At 34.2% G+C, this 13,999-nt stretch overlaps 1 protein-coding gene across 1 annotated transcript in view; it reads right to left on the bottom strand.

The window, feature by feature from the left end:
* Window positions 1–2,983, bottom strand: part of LOC126972785 (sodium-dependent serotonin transporter) — a 45,936-nt gene extending 42,953 nt beyond the window's left edge. Inside the window, exon 1 of the mRNA XM_050819829.1 lies at window positions 2,857–2,983. The gene's annotated coding sequence lies outside the window, so the exon portion shown is untranslated. The remainder of the gene's footprint in view (window positions 1–2,856) is intronic.
* Between the last annotated feature and the right edge of the window lie 11,016 nt (window positions 2,984–13,999).

The following is a 13,999-nucleotide window of genomic DNA, read 5'->3' as shown; positions in this document are numbered from 1 at the left end:
TCAATGCGGAGTTTTGAAATAACTATGTTGCGACAACCCTGTCGGCTAGGGGTGTCTCCGTCAACTATGACATAACGCTGTAATATGATTTTATATGGAAATTTTCCTATATACATACAAAAATATGAAATCTATGCTATTAAATTTTCACCCACACCTAAACACAATTTATCGAGCCGAAATAAGACATCTTCGCGATAAATTGGCGACGCAAGGGGAAAGAGGCGCTGCAGTGGGGGCGGAGGAGGCAGCAAAAAATTATGTCTACATCTACTGATAATATATACCTAGCCTATATGTTTATATTCATACAAAATTTGAATTTAATCTATACAATAGTGTATGCCTTGTCGGAAAACTTGTCGGAGAACCTGTCTTGTAGGAGAACTTAAGTCACGGACATCGCTCAAGTGATTGCGAAACTGAAATAGCAATGGCTGGGCTCATAGTTCGACATTCGACTCATATATATCGACTAATATATATTGAATATATTACATGATTTCATAATCGTTGACGTCAAGTTCCTTTCTTAACCACGTTTTGCTAGAGCATGGCCGAATCTAGAGATTCGGCCATCATTTTTCTAGAACGTTAACTGAATCGGATCGCGCCTAGAAGGCAATATTGGTCTACCAAATCTAAAATATTTCTATTTCTATTTTGAGGGTTATTTATGCTCAAATAAATGATGTTACTCAACTAAACGTCAAAATTTTGCAGAATACGATTCGATCTTGTTACGAGAATACGCATCATACGATTTCGGTCGAAACTTCATCACAATCTGAATTCGAAATTTAACTTTTTGACATTAGGTCGCTTTGATCCTACTCTGGTTTTGTTACGACAATAGGGGTATATGGCCTCTTGCGACGATTATCTATTCCCAAATATCAAAGACAATACGAAGTACCTATTTGTATTACGAACCCTGTAGATGCACTAACGTTCGAAATAGCCATGGAACAGATCTGTTTAAAGATTTAAAAAGGAATGCAAAAAATAACAGTAAAAACATAAGAATCTGGATGCTTCATTCAGTTTTATTTTTTCTAATAATTGCTCTCAGTGTGCAATGTAATCAAACGATTCTACTACACTACCCACTGGCTCCTCACTATCGTGAGGACAATAAATTTTATGTTCTTGGAGGTCTGAATCTCGAACACCAAATCATTATATTGCTGAAGAGATTTGTGGCGAATTATTTTGCAGTTATATTTATACTTATAAGCTACTTTGGGTGCTAAGAAGAGATTGCCAGATTTTTTAATTAAAAATTATTTTCGAGCGCTTGGGGAGTAAGCTGGTGAATGCGTGACGAGAGCGTTACGAAACGTGTGATCGGGCGAGGCGAACGGGAGTTGAGAGGGAGATATAAGTTAGTGAAGATTGAAAGAGAGTTACTTTTCGTAGTTTAATAAATAATATCATTATAACCTTAGATTAAGGATTGGTCTCTGCTGCGCTCCAAATAGTTACCGCAGATGTAGTCGCAAAGTGCGGCAACTTTTACCACGCTCAAGTAATGGGCGAGGCGTATCAATTACCATCAGCTGAATGTCCTGCTCGTCCCATTCCTTATTTTCATAAAAAAAATCTGTACTAGTTTTTACCCACAACTTCGTCTGTTTTGAATAGTTACTTTGGGTAATTTTATTTATCTTTTAGGATACTTTTCAAATAATACACATTAAAACTACTCTTTCCGCTGCGGCAGCGCTCTTCTGTGATACAGTGCATATCTTTTTCAAGCTCTAGTCTATCTCTGAACAAAATTTTATCATAATCGATTAGGTGGTTTAGGCGTGAACGCGTAACAAACAAACACATTCACATTTATAATATTAGTAGGGATTATGTCTGTCTTGTATAATATGTATATTGGCGTCACAATCTTAATATATATAAATTACGTGACACTTGTTTGTCCGCGATGGACTCCTAAACTAATGAACGAATTTTGATGGGGATTACTTCATGGAGTGCAGTTTGGTCCAACTTGAGAGATATGATAGTTTTTATTTCGATTTGGGACCCATAATAATTTTTATTTTCAATAGTTGTTTTCTATGGACATATTTTCTATGAGAGAATTGAGTGACGCACGGTTTGACAGTTCCGCTGTAAAACAATTTCATTATAACAGCAGTTTTTTACGAAATAGTTCTTGATGTTTTCAAATATTATTGGCAAATTCCTATAAAACAGTATTTTTTTTTTATTATCTACAGAACGACGTCTGTCGGGTCAGCTAGTTATTTATATTTTTATTCCTAAATGTCATTTCAGCTCCAAAGGTCACACAATGGGGTCACTGAAAATCAGTGCTGTGCTCTTTAAGGTATGGACACAACTGTTACTGAGTAGACTCCAGTTTTGGAAGACCAGTGCCACATATAATTTAGTATTACTTTCTTTTTCTTTTGTATTTAAGTTTAATGTTTAAATTTTATGTTCATTGACTTGTTTGAATGTTTGGTAAAGTTTTAAAATAAATTCATTTTCATTTCATTTCATAAAAAGAGGTTTAATGGGAGTTTAAAATAAAGAAAGTTTCGCAAATGTTATCGGGTGTAACTATAAGGAAATTGTATGAATTGGACGTAGTTAATGAAAAACGTTCCAAGCCACAAACATCACATTTTAAGGAATTCCTGTTTGAAGTTTAATAAATATTAGTGTAATCCATACATGCATGTGGGATGGGCTACTAAGTCATGATATCATTTAAAGAGTGACAGTAGGGCTGCCATTTTTTGTCAGTCCGTTCTTCTTTCGACATGATTGTGGTTTACAACGTTTTTCTGGAATAACGTCCAATTATAATAATAATATCGGTGGCTAACTAACCTTATGTTTGAGCAATCGTCAGCGTTCCGGCGAAAGGAAGCTCATATCGAATCGTAGCAGATGAGTCATGGTGAAGTTGTTGGGTGCTGTGTTGAGTTGGAGCGTACTACCAGGAGCTCGGCTGCCGAGGAACTGTGCTGGAGCCGTCAGCGAGCGTTGTAGCCTGTTGCTGTGGGCGTGACCTGTTGAAGCCCCGCCCCCAGCAACAGGTCGCGCCCACGCGGCATGTGGCCTCAATACTGATGCAGCGGGATCCTGCCAGCTAAGGACGAGGCCATACTGCAACTTCTTTAAGGTACTCTAATAAAGAAAGAAAGAAACATCATTTGTTCAATTAGATCAAAATTTCACTTATGAAAGTCAAAGATTTAAACAATAACTTAGGAAAAGTAGAGCCTGAATGAGAAGAAGTGGCAGGAAACGCATTGCCACTCTTTTTAATGAGTATTTATAAATTCAGAATTTTACATTATATTCTATACAATGTATGTAAAGTGATAGATATATCAAAATTACTCAAACATTTTGATTAATTTGTGTTAATTAAAAAAAATAAGTGATGAATCATAAAAATACTCAAAAGAGTAGGTAACAAGCGCAGAAGATACGTCCATTCGCATACACTGTTAATATGTAAAGGTATTATAATATAAATAAACTAATAACTTAAAATGGTATATCATCTGGCGCAAAACACAAATTCAAATTCAAAAATTCTTTAGTGTAAGGGTACTTATAGCGTGACGCACAGATATGTGCGGTGGCGCATCACACATTAGGTCGTTTTTTTATGAAAATATGAGAAGATATGAGCAGGACGTTCAGCTGAAGGCAATTGATACGCCCTGCCCATTACCATGCAGTATCGCTCAGGATTCTTGAAAAACCCAAAAGTTCTGAACGGCATTACATAGCATAGCGCTCGTCACCTTGAGACATAAGATGTTAAGTCTCATTTGCCCAGTAATTTCACTAGCTATGGCACCCTTCAGACCGAAACACAATAATGCTTACTCATTACTGTCTCACGATAGAGAAAGGCGCCGTTATGGTGCACATAATCTAGTCGAAATCGTATGCAAAGAAGCATCTTTTCACTTATCACACACTCTTATAATGAACTAGCTGGTGCCCTAAAATAATCTAGCAATGTATTCCAATGCTATATTAGAAAAAAAAAAGAATGCTGGGAGAGTTTCTTGCGTCGCTTCGTCTCTCTCAGAGCGCCATTTGTTTCCGAAGCGGTAGTAGTGTCTATATTGTAAATGAAATTTATATAAAATAAATGTATGTTGAACAAGAAATGACATTCGTTTTCATATGTATGTTCTCATTTGATACCCATTTTTTCATATATGGATGTAAAAAGTTTTTTTTTGTCAAAATTGAGAACTGCTCTACAAATTGTTGAACCTGTTGCAGGGCTATCTGCAAAAACATCAAAATATGCTATCAAATAGGAAATTGTCAATATACAATATATAATTATAAAAATACGACTGGGGTCGGAATGCTTCACTGCTTAATAGCCACTTGGAAGATGGTTTCGATTTTAACCATGCGTTTAATGAAGGGTTAAGTTTTAGTGAAGTTGTTTTCGTCATCAATAATAATATCTGCATGTGTAGATATCATTTATCTATGTACATGAGTGGATAGTAGTACTATTGCTGTCTATTATCCATGATAAAGTTAAACCACATGCATGTATATACAATCACATATAACTTTTTCGACCCATGTCAAATGATACAAATCATTGCCACTAGCGCCACCTTACCGGCACTCACGTAACTATGTTCGTCAGACTGGTCATGTCGCCGACTGTTGTTTGTGTACAAGTTTCATTTCAATTAGGCTAACGGATCTAGAGTTTCATTGTCATAATTAAAAAGTGTTATTATTTCCTTTTGTGCTTGGGACATTCTGTAGTGTAAAAGAAAGGTAAATTATACTATCAAGTAGAATTAACTTCAATGGTAAAATAATTATTTCGAATCTTTAGGCATAAGAAGATCTATGAGCGGACGGATAATCTAAAAACATATCTTTGCCGGAATTTTTTATTTGCTTACTAGCTGACCCGACAGACGTTGTTCTGTATATAATAAATAAAACAATGTTTTTATATGAATTTGTCAATAATATAATATCATAACATCAAAAATTACTTCGTAAAATATGCACCCAGCTGTCGTGATGAAATTGTTTCACAGCAGAACTGTCAAAGCGTGCGTCAATAAATTCTCTCATAGAAATTATGTATGGACACATACAAATTTGTTGTTTTTATTTAATTTAGCAGCATTTTCCTTTTTTTTCACCTTTTAAACCATCCCTGGACTTCCACAAATAATTCAAGACCTAAATTAGCCAAATCGGTCCAGCCGTTCTCAAGTTTTAGCGAGACTAACGAACAGCAATTCATTTTTATATATATATAGATTTGATATAGCGACGAAGAAAAATCGTAAGAGAACAGTGTGCCCTCCAGTTTACACCATCAATTATAATAAATAGTGGGCTGACAGGTCTGGAGCCGATGTGTTGCACAAGAGGTCCGCCCTCGCTCCGGCTGTGATCTTCATAGATTGGACCAATCGACCGCTCTTGCCGCGACCTAATTCTTACCAACGCTCATACAGTCAACGCCAAAAGTGTTCATGTTTATTTCAAAAGGCATAAAAGACATTTATTTTCTCAAAATTGATTCCTTTAGAATTCTTTTTGATGACATTTCTAATATACTAGTCTCTACTACTGCTTCGGAAACAAATAGCGCTCTGAGAGAGAAGAAGCGGCGCAAGAAACTCTCCCAGCATTCTTTTTTTTAATAAAATATTTTAATTTATTTATAGATAATCCCTGAACAGTTGCTGGGCCTTTATTAAAAAAAATATACATTTACCCTTAAAGCTATTATGTATCTCATGAAGCATACTAGAATTAGTTACAAGCAATCCCTTATTTCTAGTGTAATAATATTGAAAATCACTATTAAGAGTTTTACATCGCCTTACGTATTAGATCAGCTATATTTATTAAAAATGAATCCACATACAATACGATGTCATAGCACCATATCTTGCAATAGTCTTTAATAATTGTATTAATCGTGGCGTGTTTCCTGACCTTCTGAAACATGGTAAAATTACACCAATATTTAAGTCGGGATGCTCTTCTGACCCGAATAACTATCATCCTGTGTCGGTTTTGCCGACCCTTAGTAAAAAAAATTTCCAGCGCAATTGTTAGGAAATACATCAAAACTGCCAGTTAGATATCAAACTTTTTTTTAAGTAGGCATCACCAACAAGTGAGCCAGAACCCAGGAATCAGAACCGGCGAATCCCTACTACAATAGGAGTCATTAATATCAACATGTATTAAAGATCTAAGATGCCTACCTATGTACACATTTGTAATTAGCTTTGTCTGTTCATAATAAATGTTCTGAGACTTAATGAAAACATTTTTGAGCTCGACTGTACCTCAGGATCTGCCACAGCGGCTCTACTTACAATCTTTTATTTGTCACGACTTGCAGCAATTCTTTGCGATACCGGTGATTGAATATTTGAATGAAATGATACAAGAAACGTTTTAGAGGCATAAGCTCCGATGAGGTCTTGGAGTTATATAGAATACTAGCATTTACCAGCGATTTCGCGTGCATAGCTTTGGGCAGCATTTCCATTTTTATATGCTTTATATTAGCTTCACCTGTATGTTTGTAACCGACTTCTTTGGGCGCGATTTTGACCCACTTTAAACGGCTAGATTTCGTTCAAACTTTGTAGATTTATCGAGGACCGATGACATTATACTAATTTGACTAAAAAATGAAAAATAAATAATAGTAAAAAAAACTAAAAGTCACGCAAAATAGTGTAAAAAAATATATATTTTATTTTAAAAGAAATCGTGGGGTATAGGCGAATTATTATTTTAATAATATCTTAAAAAGCACCCCACGCTTTTTTTACAATAAAATATTTTTTTTTTAATATTTTCAATTTAATTTTTTTTTCTATTTTTAGTTGAATTTTATATAAAGCGAGCTTTTTAGTTTTTTTTAACTATTATTTTTAAATATACTCACATTGCAAATAATATACAACAAACGACTGTGGTTAATACATTTTATAAGCTACCAACTATAGAACATTCAACCCCCTTTTTCACTCCACATAGTTCTAAATTTTAAAAATGCTAGAACAAATATTTAAAAGTTTCATGGTGTTATTTTTGATAATGATGAACTTTCATACAAACTTCCAACCCCTATTTATACCCCGTCAAGCCTTTTATGCGCGATATGCCTTTGCCCTTTCCCAAGCTCCGTGATAAATTTCATATCAAATCGGTTCAGTGGCTTAGGCGTGATAGCCTTATAATCAAACTTACATTCACATTTATAATATTATTAGGGAAATCTTGAAGCACTGGTAATGCGAATAAACAATATTTCATTAATCTAAATTGATGAAATAATAGGAACTTGTACTATTTATTCGCTTGGAATTGAGGTATCTGTAGACAATTTCATGAAATCCTATAATTCTTGAGTAGAGTAGTAGATAGAAGGATAGTGTTAGATCTTTTGTTTTTACACAATATTTGTAGCGGTTAAATAGATTCTCCATACTTGTTATCCAAATTCAAAATAAACGTTCCTCCAAAATTAATAAGAAAAAATGCATATTCGTTGTTTGTAGTACCACAATCTAGGACTAATCTGGGTCAAAACGCAACTATTTCTAGGCTCTGTAGGTCATATAACTCACTAGCCAAATCGCAGAACATTGATTTATTCATTCCACTTGCTCAATATAAAAAGATAATACTTAATTTACACATGTGACTTAGAAACCATGTTTTCATATTTTCATTTTTATTTTAAATTATGTATTACAATATTTTTAGTTTATAAATTTTTTAAACTACTGTCCTATAAGCGTAGTAAAAATTATGAATGCTGTGGTAGCTTATAAGTGAATTAACTCTTATCCATTTTATTATTATATTTTAAGTTTAAGCATGTAAAGAGTGTAATTTGTTAGTTGCCCAAATATAAAAAATAAATAGAGTGAGCACAAAATATTTAGTGTGCACAACTCAACGATATAAATCGGTAGTTTACAGAATATTAGTTTTGATAGTATTTATAAAGCCAAAGGAATGTTTTATCGCCATATTAACTAAGAATTTAGTTACCTAATAAACTATAAAGTAATTGTTTTTTTTTTCTTAAATATACTATGAACAAGGTGTGTTTAAATATACATTTTTTTTTCGTCTCCATTATTTGATTTAACAAGTTAAGTTTATAATTTGTACTTTCATTCCTTATTTTGTTTTTATTGTAGCTATAGTATTAGTTCTATTTTTCAGAAGTAATTAGAGAGTACCCTCCACCGCCCACATTCTCTTGCAACACCAGAGGAATCACAAGAGCGTTGCCGGCCTTTAAGGAAGGTGTACGCGCTTTTTTGAAGGTACCCATGTCGTATCGTCCCGGAAACACCGCACAAGGAAGCTCATTCCACAGCTTTGTAGTACGAGGGAGAAAGCTCCTTGAAAACCGCACTGTGGAGGACCGCCACACATCCAGATGGTGGGGATGATATCCTAACTTGTGGCGTGTCGTGCGAAGGTGGAATTCGGCGGCATAGGAATCAGGTTAAACAGCTCTTCGGAACACTCCCCGTGATAAATGCGGTAGAAGACACACAATGAAGCGACGTCTCTACTCAACGCCAAGCGTGTAAAGTTGTGATCTTTTTGAAGTGAAAATCTTCTTTAGATGCATTGAGCACAAATTAAATGAAATCTGTTATGACGGTTCAAATTACTTTAGTTTGAGACTGTGTGAATAAAGATAATTTCAGTTTGAGTTATAATAACCCGACAACGGCAGTCCGTCGCCCGTATAACGTATATATTCATGTCCACTGTCAGATGTCTTATCGTGATTAAATTGAATTATATCGTAAAATTATGGTATATGAAGCACTATCTGTTTCCCCAGTTCAAAATCAAATCAAAATCACTTTATTCACGTAGGTCACGGACATGACACTTATGAATGTAAAAAATAAATCTTATTGAATTTTCGCAGCAGCTGACCGTGTAGTGTATAGACATTTGTGCCAGTGCTCCATCCTATTTTGTTTGTTTTTCCAAGTATAAAATTAAGATTGATAAAGCGATTTCTTATACCCTTAAAGGTATATTATTCCGAACATTTCTAGTTAAATGTCTATAATGTCAAAAAATGTTTCACTTTTACCGTAGTTTCATAAAACCACACAATCTTTTTTTTTAATACTTTGAATTCGTAATACTTTGTTTTGAACATATTCTGGGATCTTGTTGTAAAAGCATATACATGCGGTAGGCATAATAGAACATATTATATTTATGGAAACAATTTTTTTATTAACTATATTTAGAATACTATGATTACACTTATTTAAAACTATCATTACATCGAAGTGTACCAAGAATACTGGCAGCATTTCCACGTTGGATAGCTAGGCTGATCCGTTGACCGAAATAGATGCCAGCGCTTGGGTTACCAGTAGCCCTATTGAGGCGCGTAGATAGTACTTTGTACATTCTCTGCGCCATTTTGCCTCACGGGCGCGGCTTGGTGCTGGGCTGCTGTTTCAGTTGCCGAAGACAGCAAGCGTCGCAAATATGTCGATCTCAGTGAGTCGAACATCTTTAGGCATAATATAATAAAATAATAATAACATTGCGTTCAACGAACTTATGTGATTCCTTTGACGTGTGTTAGTGTGTGGGCGTTGTTTGCCCGCGATGGACTCCTAAACTAATGAACGGATTTTAATGGGGATTACTTCATGGAGCGCAGTTTAGTCCAACTTGAGGGATAGTATAGTTTTTATTTCGATTTGGGACCCATAATTATTTTTATTTTCAACATTTGTTTTGTTTGGACATATTTTCTATGAGAAGATTTATTGACGCACGGTTTGACAGTTCTGCCGTGAATCAATTTCATTATAACAACAGGGAGCATATTTTATAAAATAATTCTTGATGTTATGAAATATTATTGACAATTCCTGAAAAATTTATTATTTTATTTATTATGTTCAAAACAATGTCTGTCGAGTCAGCTAGTTGATTATAAAGTATAAGTACCATAAATATACAGTGACTATTACGCTTTTTTAATTAATAACTGAAACTTCTTAACAAAAAACATTTATAAGAATTATACTATAAGATGTAATACGTAGCTGTCATCTCTGGACCGGGGTAGTCTTTATGGTTTTAAAAGACTGTTTAAAAGCTGTGAAAACGTCAAAAAATTTATGTTGACCTTTGACCTTGATACGACACGGGTACCTTCAAAAAAAGCGTGTACTCCTTCCTTAAAGGCCGGCAGCTCTCCTGTGATTCCTCTGGTGTTGCAAGAGATTGTGGGGGGCGATGATCACTTAACACCAGCTGACCCGTACGCTCGTTTGTCCTCCTATTGAGCAATGCACGCATACTAACACAAAGTGACGTACAAATCGCGAGTGTAAGACGTAGCTTGACACGCACACAAGAGTAATAAACCTGGCTTGTTTTCATTGGTTGTCTAGCAGCAAGAGACTATCTACACGTATTAATTATCTAAAGAATGACCTACAATGCGTATATCAATACAGCACTTGAGATATCTTGCTACTTTCACATCTGATCAAAACATGATTGATTCACAATTTCATCAATTTAAGATTGTAATATAAATTTTAACTACCCTCCAAATTTAATATTCTGTTACATCGTTAACATTGAACAAAGAACAATACAGAGTTGACTTGAGTATTTAGTTGATTTCGGTTCATTGTTATAGTTTGTATTTCAGATATTTTATTATTTATACCGTTTCTACAGTCTCTTAGCTCCACATATTTTGTTAGTTTCTGATATAGATAAATGTAAGATTTAAGCACAAAACACGAAGGTATTGAAAGCGGACGTAAGACGACGACAACAAGATTAAAAACAGTAATTGACGCAGTATTCCAAAGATATATTCTAAAGATATATTACACTCATGCACATACATAAACACACACATACATACACACACACACACACACACACACACACACACACACACTTACATACACTTGCAAGGGTAATCAGAATATTTTTTTTTCTAATATTACATTTTATGAAAAACAGATAGCTTAAGTAGGTAATCGGAGAGCCACAATACATCCACTCACGCTCAACACCTTAGAAAGAAGGGGATGGCTGAAAAACAGCGATGCATGGAAACATAAATCCATGATTCCATGTCAGGTGAAGATGAGCCTTTTCCTTTTGCCTTTTCTTTCATCGCGTATCCTAATTGTTTATTTTATATTTGTTTGTATGGCAATAAAGAATTTATTATTATTATTATTATTATTATTATTATTATATTGACCATATTAAAACCAAAGTATTTATTTCATACTTTAGTTACCCTAAGCCTCTTGTATCATTTATCGAAAATGTAAGCTCTTATTCTGAATAAATCTACGTAATATATACGAATAAAATCTAACATATAAAATTCTCGTGTAACGGTGTACGTAATTGAACTCCTCCGAAACGGCTTGACCGATTTTCGGGAAACTTAACGTGTTAGGGTGGAGAATCGAACAATATCTATTTTTCATCCCCTTAAATGTTAAGGGTGGTCCACCCCAATTATTATTATTATTACTTGGCTTGATGGCGTATCCTGGTCCACCCCAAATTTATTTAAAAAAAAATTGACATTTTTATTTAAATTTGTTTATTCAGTATTAAAAAAATACATACAACTTCAAATTTTCACCCATCTACGATCAACACTTACTTTTGTATCGCGATTTTAATATTATTCTAATCCATCCACAAACACGAGTGTTGCAATATGGCAATCGAATATAATGATTATTGTAGTACGATAAATTTTATGTACGATATATTTGGTAGGTCCGAGAATCGGTCGTCATCTATTTTTATACCCTAAAAATTTTTTTTTTTTTTTATTATCTACTTTATATGGCAATACAACGTTTGTTGGGTCAGCTAGCGTAAATAATAATAAATATAAATTTATTTATTTCAGGCAGCACTGCCCATATATTGTTAGTATTAACTTATTCTAGGATTAGTAATATTACAAGGATTAATTTTTAGATTTAAGAATAATATTCCATTTTCTATTAATAAAATTATGTACATTATTTAATACTCTTAATATACTATTTTCATTTTATTAATTCTATCCCTAATTGAAAAAATCTTTTACCTCAGAATAGCATAAAAATCATCTACTCTGTATAAGGCACTCAAATGAGATGCACTTCAAAAACGTGGTAATACCAAGAACATCCTAAAAGCATTATTATATCTTATATCTTTAAACGAGCAATTTTTGTATATATATATATATATAATCTGATTCTCGGAAACGGCTCCAACGATTTTCATAAAATTTTGTTTACAGGGGATTTCGGGGGCGTTAAATTGATCTAGCTAGGTTTCAATTTTAAAAAATTTAGTTTTATCTGTGTATTAATGAGAAACAGCTATAATAACATCAGAATACAAAGGTAAATTTCGCCACTATATACAAGACTAATAGCCCAGATGGGACATTGGGTGATCCGGAAAGCAGAAGACCCCGGTTCGAATCCAGATGTCCTATTAGTTTTTTTTTGTTCCAGTTTTGTACATTGTTAAAAATCCGAGCAAGGCTCGGTCGTCCGGATATTAATTATTATAAAAGCATTATTATTATATATTAAAATAATTATCAAACTTTATTATTACTATTGACGTTCAATAAGTGATTTTAAATCCTATTTTGAATAAAAATATTTGAATTTGAATATAATTAGAAATAAGTCATCCGCAGGGCATTTGCCGCTCTTAATATACCAGCTGTTTTAGAGCCAAATGGTATTACCCGCCGCGATGGCAAGCGTCCTGATGGAATGACGCTGGTGGCTTGGGCACGGGGAAGGGCGCTGGTGTGGGACGCTACTTGCGTCGACACTCTGGCTCCTTCTCATGTCCATGTTACGTCAGTTGGTGCTGGGGCTGCTGCTTCGACTGCCGAAGACGGCAAGCGTCGCAAATATGTTGGTCTCAGTGAGTCATACATCTTTGTGCCGTTTGGTGTCGAGACACTTGTCCCGTGGGGCCCAGAGGCGCGGAGAATGTTCAAAATACTAACTTCGCGCCTCAATAAGGCTACTGGAAACCCAAGCGCTGGCAGCTATTTCGGTCAACGGATCAGCCTTGCTATCCAACGGGGTAATGCTGCCAGTATTCTTGGTACGCTTCCACGTAATGATAGTTTTAATTTTATGTAGTCGTAGTATTGTAAATATAGTGATAAGATTTGTTTTGATTAAATAAACTATGTATTAGAAATAAGTGTGTTGCAAAATTTAGTTCCAGTTTATGCTTCGTAGTTAAAAACTAAAAACAATGTGTTATTAAACCACGAAGATACTCAAATCCGTGTTTTAATAGACTATGCCGGCTAGATCAGCACATCTGCGCCTTATTTTTGCCGTTAACAGAAGTCTTCAAGCAATATTGTGTTTCGGTTTTCCATGAATGTTCTCAGTAGAACTGAAAATCAGATGAAAGTGTAACTTACTAAAGAAGAACGTTACTAAAGCATAAATCTTGTACAAGAAGTAAATCGATTTTATATTCAAATTCAAATATTTATATTCAAAATAGGATTTAAAATCACTTATTGAACGTCAAAAACTACCACCCATTCAAAAGAGACTGCCTCAGATATAAATTTCTTCGTCGTTTATGATATTAGATAAAAGTCTAGCTCGTTACGTCAAAAAAAACATGAATAGAGAAAAGCATAGGAAAGAACTTTTACAAAAGACTAAATATGGTAGAAGAAAATCGATTGTAAAAGAAATAGAAAATTCAAAAAATTTATTACGAGATTCAAAAGAATTGTTAAATGACGTTTATGTGGTTAAGGTTACATAGATTGGCAATGGAGCGACCGCCATTAGGCTATTTAAATTATAAATTTTATTGGGACCTCATTTTATAACAAAGATGAAGCTCGCTGAGTTTCTTTCGTCCGGTCTTCTTA

The sequence above is a fragment of the Leptidea sinapis genome, chromosome 27 (genome assembly GCF_905404315.1).
Source record: "Leptidea sinapis chromosome 27, ilLepSina1.1, whole genome shotgun sequence".
Lineage (NCBI taxonomy): Eukaryota > Metazoa > Arthropoda > Insecta > Lepidoptera > Pieridae > Leptidea > Leptidea sinapis.
This window is presented reverse-complemented; position numbering and strand designations above follow the sequence as displayed.